Source organism: Oxyura jamaicensis, chromosome 2 (assembly GCF_011077185.1).
Source record: "Oxyura jamaicensis isolate SHBP4307 breed ruddy duck chromosome 2, BPBGC_Ojam_1.0, whole genome shotgun sequence".
Taxonomy (NCBI): Eukaryota; Metazoa; Chordata; class Aves; order Anseriformes; family Anatidae; genus Oxyura; species Oxyura jamaicensis.
This window is the reverse complement of record NC_048894.1, coordinates 125907621-125927254: the sequence shown is the minus strand read 5'-3', so window position 1 is coordinate 125927254 and position 19634 is coordinate 125907621.

Below are 19634 nucleotides of genomic sequence, written 5' to 3'. Positions count from 1 at the left end.
GGGGGAGGAACCAATTCGCAGGGATTGGCTGTGTCTCTTGGCCGCACAGGGAACTGGCTGTGGGTGCCGCAGAGAGAAGTTCATGTCCTAATTTGCCACCTGTCTTTTGTCCTTCATCCAGACACTTGTGCACTCAGGGTGGCAGATGCTGTTACCCTGCACCTCCAGATCTCCCACACTGACCAGTGAACAGAGCTCTCAGAAAGACATATCTGGTTGTGCCCAAAGCCTCTAAGCAGAGAACAGCGTAGGTCATCCCTGGAGATTTATACAGCTCAGTGGGTACCCAAAGAGAGCACAACACTGGCTACAATCAATAGTGGTGAGGGTAGCATGCAATCCCCTGCTGCTGGATGTGGCCAGCCACAGACAAGGGGGTGACAAGCAACTCCCCCAAGAGCTGTGTCATGTATCCCTTCCTCACCTTTTGGGAAGTAGACAGTGATCTCAGAAGATGCCATCCAAATGATTTGCAAGTTAATTCTATACACTAGGCACCCTTCAAATAATGAATGTAGAAGATCAATAGGTGAATTATTGATCCTGGCAAGGCTATTTATAGCTAATTACAGCACTGAATGCTAACTGAAGTGGCTACTGGCTACCTATCACACACAATAAGGTCACTAGCAAGTTTATATACACACACACAAAAGACAGACTCTAAAACCCGCACTGTTATAGTATTTCACCTCATCTATTCCAAGGGCAGTTTACAGCACTTGGATTATTCTGGGCAAGGCAGTGTTTTAAATACAAAAACAGTTGTTTCAGTCATCTAAAGTTGGGCACATTTCTAGTAACAGGAAGCATTGCCAGCATTTGTGTGCACCTCCAGCTCTGTGGGGACTCACTGCAGGGATTTCCATGTTAGATACAGTACATGTCCTCACAGCCTGAAAAAAAAAAAAAAAAAAAAAAAAAAAAAAAGAAAAATGAAAAAAAAAATAAAAAAAAAAAAAAGAAAGGACTTGAAGTTATTGCAGAATCTCTTCTTTACTTTCCCAGTGTCATTTCTGTTCTGTTCATGAAGACTTTCCACAACCTGGGGTTGCTACAGCAAAAAAAAATGTAAGTAACCGTAAGTAACCATGTAAACTACATTTCACCTGGAACTGAGTCTATCTGGACTGTCATCACCATTTCTTTTAAACCAACTTTTTAAAGGTAATTCATTCACATAAGTCAAACTTAAAACTCTCCTGCTCATCGCTCTTGTATTATTAGCAAATGTCAGGTGCTTTTAAGTTTCTCACCCTCTTTCATGAGGTGTCCTGGATAAGGACAATTTTGTCTTTCATATTTTAAAAGGTAACATTTGTTCTCATTTCATACCTGAATGATACTAAGATCTCTCAAAGTTTTCCAGAAAAGAAAAGGAAGAAAAATATTTCTTTCCTTTTTCCACACTCTGGAAAAAGTGGTGCAATAGTGGTTACTTCAGATGTGGGAGAGATAAGTTCAACCCCAAATCTAAACAGAATGCTCCCAGGACATGAACCCAGATTATTTGTATTAGCTGACCAAGCTCTCTGTCTCTCCCAGTTTCACACAGCAAAAAGCTTCACTATAAAAATGTATTTGGAATTAATGTACTCCTACCAGTCCTTCTTGTTTCTATGAGCAGTCATTTTCCAGCAAGGAATATTCATCAAAAAAATCCTGACCAGCTTCACTGTCATCCCAATTTATCAACACATTACACGTTGGGACATCAGAGCAGAACTCACCTTGTGGTATGTAAGACACCTGCAGAGTCAGCCAGCCTAGTTTGAGGGGCTGCCCAAGATAGGCAGGCACCACTGAAGGGGTGCTGAGAGCCAGAAGCCAGGTACTGTACTGTCTGCAGGTGCAGGAAGGGCAGGAGAAACATCTGAGAGATGTTCTGGTGGAAAACTGATTTGAGTGGAAAACTGAGAATCTATCACAGAAAATTTAAAGGAGAAAAGCTGAGAAGACAAGACTTGGATGTCTTGTAGCTGTTCAAACAATGTGAGCTAACCTTTTAAAACCTACATATTCTTTCATAGTGGAATTCACTCTCCCTAACCTTACAGTAGACACCTGAAGATGTCTCTACTGCCAAGAGAAAGAAACAGGCACTCCTCAGGCACCGATCACCTTATAGTGCATTGACATCCGAAACACTTTAGCAGTAGCAGTCCTGTGTATTTATTTCTCTCCATTGACTATTATAGGGTGAGTTGACAGCTAGCTTGGATGTAGGCATTGCAGATGCCTGTAGTTTGGCAAAAGGAATCTCATCCTGTTTGGGGCTGAATCACACACTATGTCCCCATGAACTAGTCTTTGAGACACAGGACAATCCAGAAAGCTCTGTTGCAGAGATACTTCATAGATGAGAATGTTTTTTTGCTTCCTACACTCTCTTTTTACTGAATCGGTCAGCATTCTGAAAGGGGGCAAAAAAAAAAAAAAAAAAAAAAAAAAAAAAAAAAAAAAAAGTACTTCTTCTGAAGAATCAAACCCTTGATATAAAAAAAGAACATTCTGGCAGGACATGGAGTGCCTAATATTCATGAACCACTATTATTTTTCTTCTTTATTGAAATAGAGATCTCCTTGTAACTTGCTCAGATGGCATAGTCAGTGCCTCAGGCAAGCCTATGCAGCTGGCTCCACAGCTTGCAAAGGCCTTGGCTACATTACAAGTGTCATATTTTCTCACAGATAATTTGTTCTTGAATAACATTGCCTAAGTAATAGGGTTTCCATCAGTATCAGCTTTGCATACCTCCTTCCTTCTTTTCACCCCCCTTTTATCGTACAGACACATTAACTGTGAGCCTTGCAAAAAAGCTCTATTTATGTTTTAGTTCCCCTGAGTCTCTCTTGCCACCTCCAGGGGAATGGAGGGCACACAGGATCAAGTTCCATATTCCACCCTCGTGTCTTTTTTTAGCACCTGCTTTAAAGAACCCAGAGCCACAGTGAAACAAGCAAGATTTAGTGAGTGTCTACGGCACTTGTTATACATTAGGCTAGTGACTGCAACAAACTGTCCTCACCGGGTGTGCCCACTTCCACGATCCATTCTTGCAAGTCCCAGGACTTGTGAGGACACAGTGAAGGCAGCGGGATGGGGTTTGTGCCTATATGAGTGATGGAGAAGTGGGTTTGCAAATTCCAAGTAAGGAATTGACTGAGACACACCAAGAAGAAATGCATCTATTTTTGTTTAGCTATATAATTTCTATTGCTTCATATGAAATATTTCATCCACATTTGCTTCTTTGCAGTGCCAAGACAGGAAAGTTTGACACTAATATATAGCCATTTTTATCCCAAAGGAATTTTGCCCTTCTAATTAAAATCTCTTCCTCTGTCTAAATAATTCCCTTGATGACACAAATTACACATGGCATGAATGGCAGGACATCAGACTGTGATCTCCTGAAGACCATGGAGTGAGGTCATGCGAGGTTATTTCACTTATGGACAGTGAAACTCCCTGACCCTAATCCTGGCTAAATAACAGATTTCAAACTTGCGTTATGAAAACAAGAATTAAAATCCACCATGTCCTCAGGAGGCAGCCCCTCTCTGCTGCAGGAACTGTTTGCTGTAGCTGTTCTTCACCCCGCATGCCCTCTTGTCTGAGCTACCCTGCTTAGTGCTGTGCAAGCAAAAGTCCCAGCTCCTCACCAGGACAAGCACTTTCCTCCATATCTGTACAGCATTTGACACAAAGAGGGCAAATGCATTAAAATGGTACTAGGGCAGCCTTCCTCACCAGCTCCTGAAGCCTAACACTGAATACCCTGAGGAATCCAGACACTGTGATTGATCTCTTTCTTTATAAGTTTTGAATAAATGGCAGTCTGGTGCTGGGTGGGAGTAGAATGGTTTGTTACCCTACCCACACCTTCAATAAAAATAAACCCAAGCTTTGCCAGAACAGGGAAAGCAACACGAGCACAGGCTAATATTTACAGCATCTAGCTTCCTCCAGCTAGATGAATCTGGTTAAAAAGCCAACAACTTTCATATTTTTTTTCTGTGTTACTGCTCCCAACAATGGTATCACTGGTGGGGTCTAGACTGAGGGCAACAACCAAGGGAAATTTTAGCAAATGTTCAGTAATGTGGCTGCAGCCCAAGTTGCCATCCAGCGTGTAATTCCACTCCAGTGAGGACTCAGCAGAGTTTGCTGCAGCAGATAAACAAGCTGCTGTATTACCCTGAAGTGTGACAAATGCCACCACGACACTGCCTGGAGAAGAAGGGTTTGAATACAAAATTCAAGCTCACTTTCCCACCTGGGAAAACTGAAGAAAAAGTCTCAGCACTCTGCTAGGTGCTGTCTTTTCACAAGCAGTGCATATAACCTATTACTGACCTGGAGGCAAGACAAAACTGGAATATATTGTCACACTGATGGCTTTCTCTCTTCTTTCCTATGCATAAAATATTGAGGGTGCAAGCAGGGGGATTTGGGTTCCTTCCACTGCAGTCCCATGGACTTCAGACAAACCACTTTGGATATGTCTATATTAAGAGGGTAAAGACATACAAACCCTTTCCTCTTCCTCTGGGGCCTCTCTAGGCTGAGAAGGAGAAGCAATAAAGAGCACAGAGCAAAGACTAGCTGCACTGCTGGAGTCCTGAAACACATTTCCTTTTGACATAATATTTCAGGCACAGTTTTGCAACATCCCTTTTGTATTTTTCCAGCCCCAGCCTATTATACTCCTGCAAAACCATTCAAGTTTGCCTAATAGAAAGGGAAAAAAAAATCACCCTACAACCTTTGAGGTGCTTAGGTAGGAAGCAATATAAAAGCCCCAGGGAAATACCGTGCATGGCATGATAGCCAGTAAACTTTGACTGAGCTTTTGACATATACCTTCCATTGGTGTTCTTGGAAAATCAATGAAACGTACTCCTAAGCAACTTCAGTATTTTTTTTTTTTTTTTTTTTTACCACTAAGTGCAGAGATAGAACTCCCAAAAGGTATCAACTGCATCCTAGCACAGAAGAAGTGCAATTCATCAGACAACAACATTGTGAAATATTTCACAGTTGAAACTATATTAATATGACAGAATCAGAAGCCCAGGTCACACCTCTTATTAGAATTTCACTTGAGAATAACAGTTGGGCAAGATGTCCTTATCCCAAACAAACATATTTAACATTCCCTGAAACACCATAAATTTTTCCATCACCCTCTCTCTGTCATGGTCCCTTCCTCTTGAGAAAAGTTCCAAATCATGAGTTAATGTTTGAGCCTCTCTCTGACTACCAGTGTTCAAGCTATCTACCAGCTACACCATGTTCCAAAACACCACACACATGGACTACTTACAGTCATACAATGAGCAGTCAACCTATAGGACTATCTATAATTCTTGAGGAGTAAAGATGGGATAAAGATTAATTCAGGATCAGATTATGCCAAAGGAACTCAACACCCGTAGTTTGTTCCTAAGTTGAGGTCCTACTTCACTCAAATGGAATAACAAATAATATACAGAAAGTTGCATGCTGCTTCTAAAAACCTCATCAGCTGAAGAAGCAGCTACACCCACAACAAATCCCAAGGACATTCTATCATTCATTCAACTGAGCTGTTTTGTGCGATAGTTATTACAAGAGTTTTACTGGCAGTTAAATGCCATCCACAAACTGTTACTTGCTGACAAGTCAACAGAATATACTCAGGTAAGATGTTGTTCATACTCGTTTTGGGGCTCCTGTCCAGATCAGTCCTATGTAGACTTTGGCTGGCTAGCTGGCCTCCATGAGGGTTGTTCAGAAGAGGATTAAAACTCTAGTATTTACATCATCACTACCTGCACACAGTTAACTCTTACTTATTGCTACATTTTTACAAAAAGAACCAGTCAAAGAAATCAGAGCTTTGCAGCTTGTTTTATTCAGAATGAGGACAGTTTTTGCTGTTTTGTTGGAGCATTTTGCTAGTTTGCTAGGACAGTACAAAGTCCTTCCTCTTGAAGACAGCAGAAATCTCATCAGAGTGTCCAAGACCACGTAAAAATCAGTCCCAAATGCTTTCTGTCCCTTCCCAGGCTGTCACATTTGTCAGTGTGTCCAGAAGTCTGCTTCTTCCTGGGGTGTGTGATCCAGAAGCACCATGTAGCATAGTCCCTATGTAGCACATGCACAGCCATCCTGCCATGTGTGGGGTGACAGAACCTCCTGTCCCACAGCTACACCACCAGTCAGACACTTTTGTGGTGCTAGAGGCATGAGGCAGCAGAAATACTCAACAGTTTGCCTGGTATTTCTGTGTGTAAAGCAGCCCAGGTGGGGTTACCCTTGCAGGAGGTCTGGGATTCAATTCAAAGGGATTGAATCCATTTCCCCTGAGCCCTGGGAAAGTGCCTCAAACATCAGCCAGTCTTTCCTGTGGATAATGGATTGCATTTTTGTGTTTACTACTCGCTCTCTGAAGACCACTGTGTAAACTATTTGTGACACCAACAACAGGACAAAACCAAAAAACCTAAATTAACTGTCACTGTGAAGGTCCCAGAGGGGACAAACCCAAACCGTAACTCTGAATACCCTCAGGTCACTCCAGCCCTCAGGGAAAGGATGCACAGGGATGGCTTTCAACAACACAAACCAGATGTCAGATCAGATCTTCCCCACACTCTTTATTACTCCTCACAAGGACCACTAAGAGTACTTCCTCATTTTTATTTATTTATTTATTGCAGGCAGCTGAGAATTGCCATATCCCCACACCAGTTTTCTTGTGCCAGGACAGTAAGTACAACTTAAACACCTTCATTAGCCAATTTCCATGGATCTATGCGATAGAAAAGCAAAGGCGTTGACAGATGAAACCTGGCAAGCCTCCCTTGGCTGCTCCAGGATTTCTGCCCTCAGCTGCTTGCTCTGTCAGAGATAACCACCCATGGCAGAGTCAGCAAAAGGGAGAGGAGCCCCGGCCTCAGCTCCTGCAGGGCCAGCCCAGCACTGCAGGGCTCAAGGACTGCTAACAGACAGACCTTACAGACCTCCCCACAGCCAGTTCTGTTGCTATTCCTTTGTCACCTCCCTGTAGAATTGTTTTACTTTGCTGTTGGCTTGCTTGCTCTTACAATTGCTTTTTTCTCACTGGACTACAGATTTCTTCTAATATGTGTTTTTTCCTCCTGTGCAAAGAAACTGAATATAGCCACCAATCTTTCAGTATATATTTACTGTTCTTGCTACCAGCTCTCTGCCAACTAATTCCTGAAGTTCAAAAGGAACAGGCAATAAAACATAAGAGGGAAATGCAGGTGCAGGTGAATTCCTTATTCAATTATCCTCAGCAGTGATGTTATTGTGAGTTATTGCTGTGTCAGACATAAAGCAAGTGTTGGGCTTGACATGCTTTTGAATTAAGCCTCCAATTTTGTGTAACAGGACTATTAATCCCTTTTGTAATCAAAGTTCCTTGACCGTGTTCCCCACCCATGCTTTAACCCACTGCTGGTGTAGTCCTAATACAAACACAGTAGCAACAGTTGAAACTGAAGTGCCTGTACATCCAGATGTATCAAAGTGAACTGGTCTCAATCTCTGAGACAATTGACCTCACACACACAAGCCAAGAGTCTTAAACATAGCATTTTGGTAATTGCCACTTTTCTCAGCAGCATCGAGGGAAAGGAAGCATTTGTTGCTTTTGTTTCTAGAAATCCCCAGTAATCAAAGCCACTGACAGACAGTGCTGGAGAAGTGACACCTACTAATGAAAAAATAGTTTCTGTTAGAGAGCTGGAATGAAGCTTTTCCAGACCGCCTCCAGCCAGCCAGCTTTCCTGCCAAACACCAAGGGGTTATAGAGATGAGCATCTTTTTAGAAGGGAAAGGAAAATTTTCATTGAAATCTACTGAGCAGATTTGTAATGAGCTTATCTGACTCACTAACTAGCTAGTGGCACAGCCTTTTACTTTGAAAACCTTGTCCCTGCCATTTTCCTCTTTGTTCTTGTGAAGCAAGCAAAGTAAGCTGACACAGCCAGGAACTGTGTTATGATTTGTAATTGTGGGACTGAGAATCTATTTTCATTGACTGGACAACAGACAGAAAGGGTGACTCTGCAGCTGACTTCCAGGACAGCATGTAAGATATGTGTGGTATGCAGTAAGCTTTGTAGTCTCCTTTGGGAGAGGAAAATTCCCTAGATAAGGACAAAGCTAGGAAAAAAAAAAAAGGAGGAACCAACTGAAAAATCTTACAGCTGCAGAGGACTTCAGAGAAAGCTAAGGTATGTGTGAGGATCTGATCTTTCAGGGGTAATTTTCTTAAGCTAAAACAAGAAAAGAAGTGAACATTTAAGCACCTGAATTAAATAATTGTACCTAAAGTACACACCACAAGCACAAATGCAAGTAACCTTACTTCACCCCTGGTCTTTTGAGATCAAGGCATGTCCTGAGCCAGATCTTCCAACACATACAGAAAGAGTGACAGACAGGAAAAAGAAAAAAAAAAAAGAAAAAGAAAAAAAAAAAAAAGACTAAATCTTATCTGAAAGGCTTTTGTTACTCTATATCCCCATTCATTTACATCTGTCTTAAGCCATGTATAGTATATCAACATCATATCTACACTGAATAGTGTGCTTTTGCAATCAGAGATGCTCATTAATTTAAGGAATTCATATGCCAGCTTTCCCTTTCTCTGCTGTTTTTATACCTCTGTCACATGTCAAAATGTCACCGCCCATTTGGGTCTCTCCAATTTATAGGACAATATACTCAGCAAATTAAACTTTATTTCAGGAGGTCATTAGGTTATAAAGAAAACTGAATGTGGGCTCAATCCCCTTAGTACAGATGAGTCTCACATAAATTCTCTAATTCATCACTTCACTAATTCACAAATTCCTCCCTCACAGTGCAGGCACACCAGTGAGCATGAGAGCTTCAGCTGATGGATCCATCCCAGAGGCTTTTTTTGGGGTAAGCTGGCATGTTTATAGTGCCAGCTTGGATGGCTGGTCTACACATTTCCATAGGTTAGTGGGTTTTGAAGACTGCCAGACAGCTCCTATACAAAGTTTCAGGAGATGAGAGCTGCAGGGGACAGGAGCTCAGGTGACAATGGCAGCAGAGTGGTCCTTAACTCTTCCTGCCCTCTGTGTCCTGCCTGCACATTGATCTTGTTGTGACCTAATGGCAGTGCTCCCAGTGTACACCACATTTTGGCATGACCAGCAGCTGGTGCACTCACACGCACCCCTTGCTGTGGACCAAATATCTAGCAAACCCAATGTCTCAGACAGCGTTGGTACAGTTGCTCTTCTTGCCTCGATGAAGACATAAGAAAGATCTGAGCACTCAAGTCTAGCTTGGCAGTTGGTTATCAGGTAACAGTTGGTGATACATGGTTTCAACACAATGAGATAAGTGATAAACATGAATATAAAAACATATTAATAGCAAAACTAATAAAATACAACACAATAATACAATGATCATACAATGTAACACAAGATGCAATGTGCCATTTGCAGATGGTGCCTATCTCATAAAAACGTCATACCAATGATGTCCAGAAGTTTGTTCTATTTCTGTTGCAATTCTGACAATCCAGCCAGCATCGTGTTTGATAGCAATGGACACCTGTTTTTGGCAAATAATAGCCTTTTCATGTTTGGTGATTAAAGTTTCAAGTTCTTCATTTTGAGAATACAGTGTCACACATTGAGCCTGAGGATAGGGTCCAAATTGCAAGTCCATTTTCAACCAGTATTAGAGAATCATTAATGTTGGAAAAGACCTCCAAGATCATCTGGTTCAACCATCCGCCTCCCACCAATATCACCCACAAAACCACGTCCCTAAGTACCACCTCAAAACTTTCCTTAAACACTCCCATGGACAGTGACACCACCACCTCCCTGGGCAACCCATTCCAATGCCTGACTGCTCTTTCTGAGAAGAATTTTCTCCTAATTTCCAACCTGAAATATCAGTGGTGTAGTCACTGGGAATACCAATGACCTTTTCTACAGAAGTAGCTTAGGGTCTCCAAGAGTGAACTGCAAAGCTGTTGTAGCAGGTAAGGGCTAGGCAAGGAAATTTGGACTCAAGCCAACCCTAAGGCTGTAGATTATGCTGAATTCTTTTTCCTTAGGCCTTCATAAATCAGCCAACATTCCATTCAAGTCAAAAGACTTTCCTTCTCTTGCGTATGTAGAAACCTAAGAACATTATTGTGGCAGAATATTGTGCGGAACCTCTTTCTTCAGGTTAGAGTTAAATTCACATTCCACAGAGTAGCCAGAAAAAAGGTAAAACACTTTAGTAAGGTATGAAATGAAAAGTCTCATCACTGCTGGCTATTAAACAGTTAAGGCAAAGCTCAGTAAATGAAGTGCTAACTTGGAAAGTCTAATGAACTAGCTTCTCTCTTCATTTCACTTTGCCAACATCAACACCTTCGTCTTTAAACACTTAACTGTTTGTCACTAACACTGCTGTACAGTATTTTCTGAACCCAGTGAAAAAATTGCTTTACATTTCAAAGAGTAAGGATTCCCTATTTGCTGAACAGCCTCCAAACTCAAAGCCACATGCAGCCCATGCGCCTCTAATTTCTTAGCAAACAGGTCAGAATAGACATTGCATTCAATTTTAACACCAGCCCATGGAAATATAAAACCTCAGTTACAAGAAATCTGCCCAGCAAATCCTTTAGAGAAAGAATACATACAAGTCCAACAAGACTATAAGGCACTGAAGCCTCTGCCTTTAAATATATATCCAGTCCCATTGGGTTACTTGTTAGTCTGTTGTTATGAGGAGGCTCGGTTACTCATGTTTTCACCCAACGAGTCAGGGGCAGAGCTTTGGTTCTGTGCCTAGTCCAGTGCAGTCAGAGCATGCTCCCAGCTTTGTGGTCTGCCAAATTGTTTGAGATTGTTGGCGCCCTTGTTGAGGGAACAAATTCAGGATCTCCACGCTCCGTAACTCTCTGTGCCTGTAGCAAGGTTTTTAGTGAAACCTCTTTCTGGATGACATGACCAGAAGCCTAACAAGAATTTCTCATTTTTGGATGGCCCAGCTCCAGCATGCCATGAGCAAAAGCAGGTTTACGCTTGGCAACCAACTCCCTGCAACCCACCAGTAGCACAGGGTGTCTTTCCCAGTAAATCTGAAGGACTGTTCCCCATCACAACTGACAGAAGCAGCAGCAGCAGAAAGCAATCATCCCAAGACTGAAGACATTACCTTAGGAAAATCACTGTTAGAGTTTTACAAATCTTCTTTCTATAGATAAACATTTAGCTATTCTTAGCACTTCGGTGAAACATATGGTGATGTTTCTTTCTCATTTCATGGGACAGACACTCTGCACTTCTAAACGGAGTATCCCTGCGGCCCCATACCTGCTCATTATCAGATACATAGTCTATTAGCAAATATGTGAGTGTAGTATTTCAAAGCTATGAAAAGTCCTATAGCTGTAGGACTTCTATTGGAATTAATTTCTGCAGCAGCATAAGTTCAGATTAATTGTTAATGTTTTTGTACAGGAAAAAATATCCTATCCAAACTGCAATGTGTCACATTGGCTTCACCAGAAGACTTTCCAGCTCTAAATAAATAGGTCTGCATCAGCTTTCAGGACACTAATTTGCCCATTAGATGTAAAAGAATAGAAAAAATTGTGCTTGTTTCAGTTTTGAACAGACTACAACGAGTAGAACCAAACACAGGAGCCATTTCTGAAAATATCTAACATGTTCAAATGAGTTGGCTTCATATTATCACAGGATTCTTCAGCACCCTTGATGTCGTAATACTCTAAGCTGTGGCTGCTTAACACCTCTTAATGCAAGGTACAGCCTACACAGAGAAATAACTTCTTGCCAGTTTTCCCCAGGTCAGAGGCTTTGGGGTTTTGTCTGTTTTTGCTTGTTTGTTTTGTGTTTTGTTTTGTTTTGCTTTTATTGAAATTCTGAAAATGTTCAGGTCACCTTTTTACTTTAGATGGATGAGACCCATATCTGTACAGACGGGAAAGGCAGAGGTCTGTTACTCTTTTACCTCGATATGGCTTCCACCCTAATGAACTGTCCTGGTTTCAGTTAGGACAGAGTTATTTTTCCTCCTAGTAGCTGGTAGGGTGCTACATTTTGGATTAGGATGAGAAGAGTGCTGATAACATGCTGATGTTTTAATTGTTGCAGAGCAATGCTTACACTAAGCCAAGGACTTTTCAGCTTCTCACTCTGTCTTGCCAGCAGGCAGGCTCTGGGTGCAGCAAGAGCTGGGAGGGGACAGACCCAGGACAGCTGACCCAAACTGGCCAAAGGGGTATTCCGTACCATCTGACGTCATGCTAAACAATATATAGGGGTGGCTAGCTGGGGTGGTGGGCTGGCTACTCGGGGATAGGCTGGGCATCGGTCAGCGGGTGGTGAGCAATTGCATTGTGCATCACTTGTTTGTACATATTATTATTATTATCATTATTATTTCCTATCTTAATAAACTGTCTTTATCTCAACCCACAGGCTTCACTTTCCTGTTTCTCTCCCCCATCCTAGAGAGGGAGGGGGGAGGGTGAGCAAATGGCTGTGTGGTGTTTAGCTGCCGGCCGGGTTAAACCACAACATGAACTCAAGATATTTATGCAGTAAGGGTAGTTGCGGCCTCATCCAGATAGGGAGAGTGAAGGGAACCTGTGTAACCAGATGACTACATCAAGCAGTACAGGAGCTTGAACTACATCAGCTAGTGTTAAAAAGCAGCTCCAGCCCCTTTGCTATGTCTGCTACAAAAGCTTTTGTATATACAAATATGTATATGTACACACACATGATTTCTTTAACAAACAATTATATTTATTTCTGTTTGTCTTTATGAATAAATATTTCTAGCACATGCTGATTAAAAGAACAACCATTTTTAGCCGTACGTATCATATTCAAAAGCTGCATGCAGAAAATATATATATATATTATAGAGATTTTAAATAAAGCAAAATTTAAAGAAGACATAGAATAGCTAGGGCTTGTCTTGAAAAGAAAAACTGAAAGAATGTGTAAGGGCATGTGGCTGGCATGGGGTTGGAAACTGAAGATAACAGCAGAGGCAAAACCAATTAAAATTAATCCTAAGCCTGTAAAAGATAATGGCAAAACTGCATCTGAAAATAATATTAATGGACATGACATTGCAGGATATATTCAGAGTAGTGTCCCAGGGAAACAAAAAAACAAACAAATTAAACCAAAACAACAACAACAAAAACCCACAAAAATCAAAGAGAATGTGTTTACAGTTAAATTAAAAATAAAAATTAAAGAAAACATACTTTCTGTTTTCTCCAGAATTTGGCTTTATGTGAAATACCAACACAGGGGTCACTTTGGAGTATAAAGTACCATTATTACATCAGCTACTGTACCACTTAACTTTTTCACCTTTGCAAGGCAGGCTTTGGACAGTTCTCTCTTGTCTCTTGCTTTCTTACAGTGTAAGCATGCTAGGCTGGTACATGCTGTTAATTACTGTTTTTAATTTGAATTGCTATTAGTTTCTTTAATATTCAAAGAAGCCCTGCTAGAGAGTGAAACAATAGCTCCAAGGCAACAGAAGCTGTTCAAGTCCTTTATTTCCCAGCCTGGTTTTCAGGCTGATGCTGAATTATGGGCGGAGGTGCTCCAGCTGTCTCTATATCCAGATGGCTCTCTATTTAGACTCTGATGGATGAGATAGCCTCCTCTGTGGGCATGCAGCACAGGAGGCCTCCTGACCTCAATGACAAGACACTCACACCATTGCAGCCAAGTCAGTCAGATCCCCACAGGCCACATCATCAAACTCTGGAGGTGCGGGCACAATCACGAGCAGTTTTAGTCACAAAGAGTGTACAAACCAAGTACCCCTCTGTGGGTAACGGATTCTTGACTATGCTCTGCTGCATGTTTCCTCGGTGGCTCAGCATCACTGCTACTGCTTTTCCTTCCAACTTTTCTTGTATGATCTCCATCACTCTCCAAGTTAATTAGCTTGGTTCTAATTAGTAGGATAATTAACACCTCATTTTTAAGAAAAAAAATATATAATAATAGTTCTTTTCATTTCAGTGCTGTATGACTAAATCTGAGCTTTGCCTTCAACCCAACAACTCTTGAAAAACTTGACCTGATAGCAAATCCTTTTAAAGTGTTGACCAGGAATCAGACTCCCAACAAATTATAATTCCAGCTCTGTCTCAGGAGAATACACGTGATCACTTCATAAATTTCTTTTGATAGTGAGCATATAAAGGTGATGATTCAGCCAGTGGGCAATGTTAAAACAAAGCCTTCTTCAAAACTTTAACCTGTTCATGGAGATGAGTGACCCCAAGTTATGTGACAAGCAAAAAACCATGTGCTAAATGGAAGTGAGGAAATTTGATAATACAGATAAATCTTCAGGAAAACAGGAGACGTAAAAGGGGAGATTCTTGGAAAAATAATAAGGCAATATAAGTTTAGGAGAGATTCTTCTTTATCTGTAATGCTCAAATAAGTTGTATTTGCCATTGAAAATGCTAAAGGAGCATCTAGGTCTGGATACTACCACCTAGGCATTTAATTTGGTGATAGTCAATGAAATCCCATGAGGCAAAAACTATTTAATCTATACCTACTGAACTCTAACATTCCTGACTATATAAGGGACTGATTTCCACACAGTTTAAACAGGTATTCCCCCTTTCAGCTTTGGTATTTTAACTGAATCAAATGTCAGTGAAGACTCTTCCAGTACAGCTAAACTTTGATCATTAGGCAGGGCTTGTGGTGTGCTGTGCTATTCAAATGTGTGCTTATTTTTAAGTGCCTTCTCTTAGACTGTAATAAGCTTACAAGGTGTTCAGAAACTGCATAAAAACTTCTCTTCATCAAAGCAAATATATCTGCAGATTTTTGGGAAAATGCCTGCACTGCACTCCCTAAAATGTGATAAGTGATTGGGTTATTAAAGACGGAATAGCAAGGCTGTAGCAGAAAGGAGCACATTAAAAATGAGTGACAACGCTTCCTGATTTGAGTATATAACTATGCAGCCTTAATATTCTCAGTACTGTTTCGATCCTTTGCAAAAATTTCTTGCAGCAGGGACTTTTGGTTGTTTGACAGATTCACACTGACAGTCTACAGGTGAACAGCTTTCTGCCATGTTACTAGTTTTCTGAGCCATTTAGGAGCTTAGTGACAAGTGCATATTATGCGTAGGCACTTATCAAGGGCCAAGACGTAAAAGTCTGTCTAAAAAATGGCTTCATTGACTTAAGCAAGTTTGTGTCATGCTTGAGGATGCGTAGAATTTGATTCCAAGTACAGAGCTTCCTTTCACATTTGATTGCTCATTTTTTATTCAGCAAGATAATAACCTGTCAATCTTCAGCAAGAATAAGCTCTCCTAACACTCCAATTCATAGAGCAGTTGTTGATTTTACAAAGTGAGGAACTAAGTTACAGCCAACCTCCTTCTTTTATTCTGGGCTTCATACCAACTTTGGAAGAGTTATTAAGAATTTAAAAGCCTAAACAAAGCAAATTCCATTTCTTTCTTGAACAATATAGTATTTATCTTACCAGTTTAAATAGTCAAATATTGCTTCCCTTTTTTCAACAGAAATGAATAGAGTAAAATATATAAAGTATTCAGTCAACATTGTGCAGTTTGCTTTCAAGAGCAACAAGATCTCCTGAAGGGAATAATACTGTCTTGATAACTCAAAAAATGTACCCTGTAGAATATGATAAGTTTTATTACCAAGCTTATAAAGTAGCAGTTGCTGGTTTGTGTGAAAATCCCTGCTGTTCTGCTGTAACTGACACCCCCCGAGGAATGGGGCAAAAGCCTCACCCATTGAGAAGGCCTGCTCTTCAACTACAAGTGCACAAATTGCTTCACAGTTTTTAAATGGTGTGAGGGGAGGGAGGAACTTGGAAAATTTGGAAATGCAAGATAACCATCAGATTGGTGTTGTTGTTGTTTAACCTTTTGATATTTATTTCTTCTTGGTAGAAAAACATGGCATTGTTCAGGTAACCATGTAATTGTTAAGTTCTCTCTGTGTTACTATCCACATGACAAGACATTTACCCTGGTATAAACTACCTTCATTATTATTGTTTCCAGTACCTTGAACTTTGGGACCGGATGCATTCATATTTGATAGTTTGTAACTGGCCAAAATGTAAATAATACCTTGTTATGTAATTAATAAGACTGACTCTAATTATCTTTGAGTAAAAATCAAACAGACTAGGAGACAAGACAATTTCATCTTGTCAGTGCCAATCATTTACTTCCTCCAAGGTCACTCTTGCAATATATAGGGAAATTATACCTAATTACACTCCCCCTTTATCACTGTGATTTTAGGCAATTCAGGCTAATTTATAAGATCAGACTACTTCAGCCCCATACCATGGTGAAAGCTCACCACCCTGCAGAGTAGATGGTGCTGGGTATTGGCTGAAAGACACTCAGGTCCACTGGGGAGTGATGCTACTTTTCCTCTTGTCCACCAGTTAGTTACAGCAGTTCCTGCGAATAACCTCTGTGAAACTGGAAAACTACAAAGTGCCCATAAGAGATAGTAGTCAAAAAGGTTTCCTCCTGATTACAATGAGCAACGTGCCTCAAAAGGCATTGTTTTTTTCTTACATTAGTTTTTCTACCTTCAGATCCTGTCACAGTCACTTGGTTAAATTCTGGGTTGCTCTTTGGAGATGTCAAACAATCTCACTGCCCTTTACAAAATCAAGGGATTTTTGGGTCACTTTCTTGTGGCTTGATGCATAGTATGTGCTTTGGATCTAGCCATGAATCACATTTTAAAGAGGCCTTAAAATATTATTTCACTAATTTCATAAATATTTATACAGTAAGCAGCAGGGAAGCAACAATCCTGATTACAAGCTACTTACAGAAGGCACCAAAGCAATACAAATATTAAAAACAAACAAGCAAGCAAACAAATAATTATAATTGTAGTTGCTGAATACCTTGACCTTATGGTGAATTTTAGCTCTTCTCACAGAATCATGGCATCTTAGTCATCCTTGTTGTATTGACAGAATGTTTGGAGAAAATCTTCTCTTTCAAATGAATCTAATATTACTGCCTGACTCACTGATACTGTGATCTATAAATATTTTAAACATCTTGCTGCATTTGATTATCCATTTTATGTAACTGTTTACCCCACCTGTACTTTTTCTGTATACTCTTCCATACTTTCAAAGCTGAAACAATGTTCATCATTTTCTCCCCCAGAACACTGTGATTTTTTTGTGAAGGTGTGGAATACTACAAAGATTGTCTGTGACTGTTGGTGGAGAAGCAGTGAAGAATGAAGCAGCTGTGTTTTGCTCCCATCAGAACAGTGACTGTGATGGTGAGCTTTGCTGATCAGTGTGCCTTCACAGAGGCCAGAAGTAAGCATTCCCTCCTGCTGCTTCCCTTTCCCACTTAACGGGAATACAGAGACAGACTTGTGTAACTTTGTAGTAGAGTAATTTTGTAGTAGAACCAATACCAGCCTGGAAGGAAATATCGTTTATTACTTTTATCACAGACTTCTCATTTATACTTGCAGGACTGTGCTAAGATTGGCATATATGAATATGTATGCTGCTGAGTATCTCCAATAAGATTTAGAGACATTCAACACCTCTAGCATGGCTTATCAGAAGTTGGCAAGTCAGGTCCAGGATTTCTCTAAAATCCCAGTGCCAGTCGTGGCAGTGAACTGCTATTCATCTTCATGCTCAGGTGACTCATTCACAGGCTTTTGAATATCACTTCTTAAAGACTTGCACCAGCTTTCAGCTTCAGCCCAGAGCAAACCCTGTGAGGTCTGTGGTTTCCCCTCTCTATGCAGAGAGGCAACAAGCAGATTAAATGCTGGTGCAAAAGGAGGAGTTGTATAGGTCAGTCATACTTGTTATAACATTTGCTTGTTATAAACCCCAAAATGCTAAAAGTCAAAAACATGGTTTGGTCTGCTCCCCCAGTCACCTTGCTTCCTGTTGTATTTTGTAAAGTCTTCATATTGCCCTTTACATGCCAGTTCCAGAAGGCAGCATATAAAGTCATATAAGCATATAAACTGGGCTATGCATCTGCATCCTATCGGACAACTCAGATTGTCAAGTAGATCTTAGCATGAGTACAACTACCACAAATTGACCCCTCTATACTTAAGTGAGTTGCAGCCCAATACTTTTAACTTACTTGGTCAAAATAAATAAACAACATTCTGAAATTATCAAAACTATTTATTTCACCCAACCATTTTTTCCATGTTAGCCATTTGTGAATCCTTTTTCTTTATTTTAATGGTTTGATTCACTGGAGATAAGCAATTTCTTTTGATTTTTTTTTTTTTTAGGAAATCCTTTCTTCCATAATTAGAATATTAAAATCTCCAAAACTTTTACAGTTTAGAGAAACTGTGTATCTAGTAGTCAGAGTCTGATATGCAGCTTGGAGAATCAGTAAGGCGTACTGCTGCTGACAGTCTGTTTTTCTGACAATGGTATGTGAAAATTTCATTAATGATGTTTGTTGATCTATATTTAAAGCTTTAAATATATAAGGCAAATTGCACTATGGGAAACGTTCACACACATACGACAGATTTCTTCAGTGCCATGTGTGATCATAAAAGATAGCTACTGGTGTGTTCAGCTGATATTCAGATATGAAATAAAGTCAAACCATTCTAAAACAGAGTTAATTTATGGACAAAGTGAACAGCAACTCATTCCTGCATGTATTATGTTTTGTTTGATTATTTGTATTTTTAATGTATTTTTTAAGTGAAGGGCAGGTTTTTCAATTCTGTTACTTTCAGAATACTAACATTGAAATTTTGCCTTGTTTTCTATATTTAACTTAAAGTTGTGTGGGTTTTTTAAATTTCCATTAATGAAAATGTAAACTACATAAGTATACTAAAAATACAATAAAATATATAGATAATACAGTGAAATGTCTAAATTGATTCTGCTTAAACAAAATGTATATGAGAATTAATCCAGATACAAAATTAGGATGGAGGTGTTTCTTCAGGAGAAATGTCAAATGTCATGGAGAACTCAAAACATAGAGGATGTGCCTGGCTAACAGAAGTTACAGTTTAGGAAAAACAATTCTGTTGTACATTAGGTTTTTGTTCAGAACAGGAAAACAGGGGCAGACAGGGACCTCAGTACTCAGAAAGAGTGACTGTTCCATCCTGTGAGCAAAGAGACAGGTTTGCATTTAAAAGTTCTGTTTTCTTAGTTATGGTAGAAAGAAATTTAATTTTAAAAATACCACACCTTTAACTGTTATTTAGGCTAAAGCCCAAGATAGAAAAAAGTTCTTTTGCAGACAGTAGCTTTGGGAAACTGTTACAAATTGTTGGGCCAAGTACATATATGTATATATATGCATATCAATGCATCATATATAATATATTATATATTATATCATATATAATATAATATATTATATATAATATATATGATATAATATATAATATATTATATTATATATAATATAAATGATATATAATATATATATCCATTATATATATTTATATATGTATATAAACATATATTTCATACTTTGCGAGTAT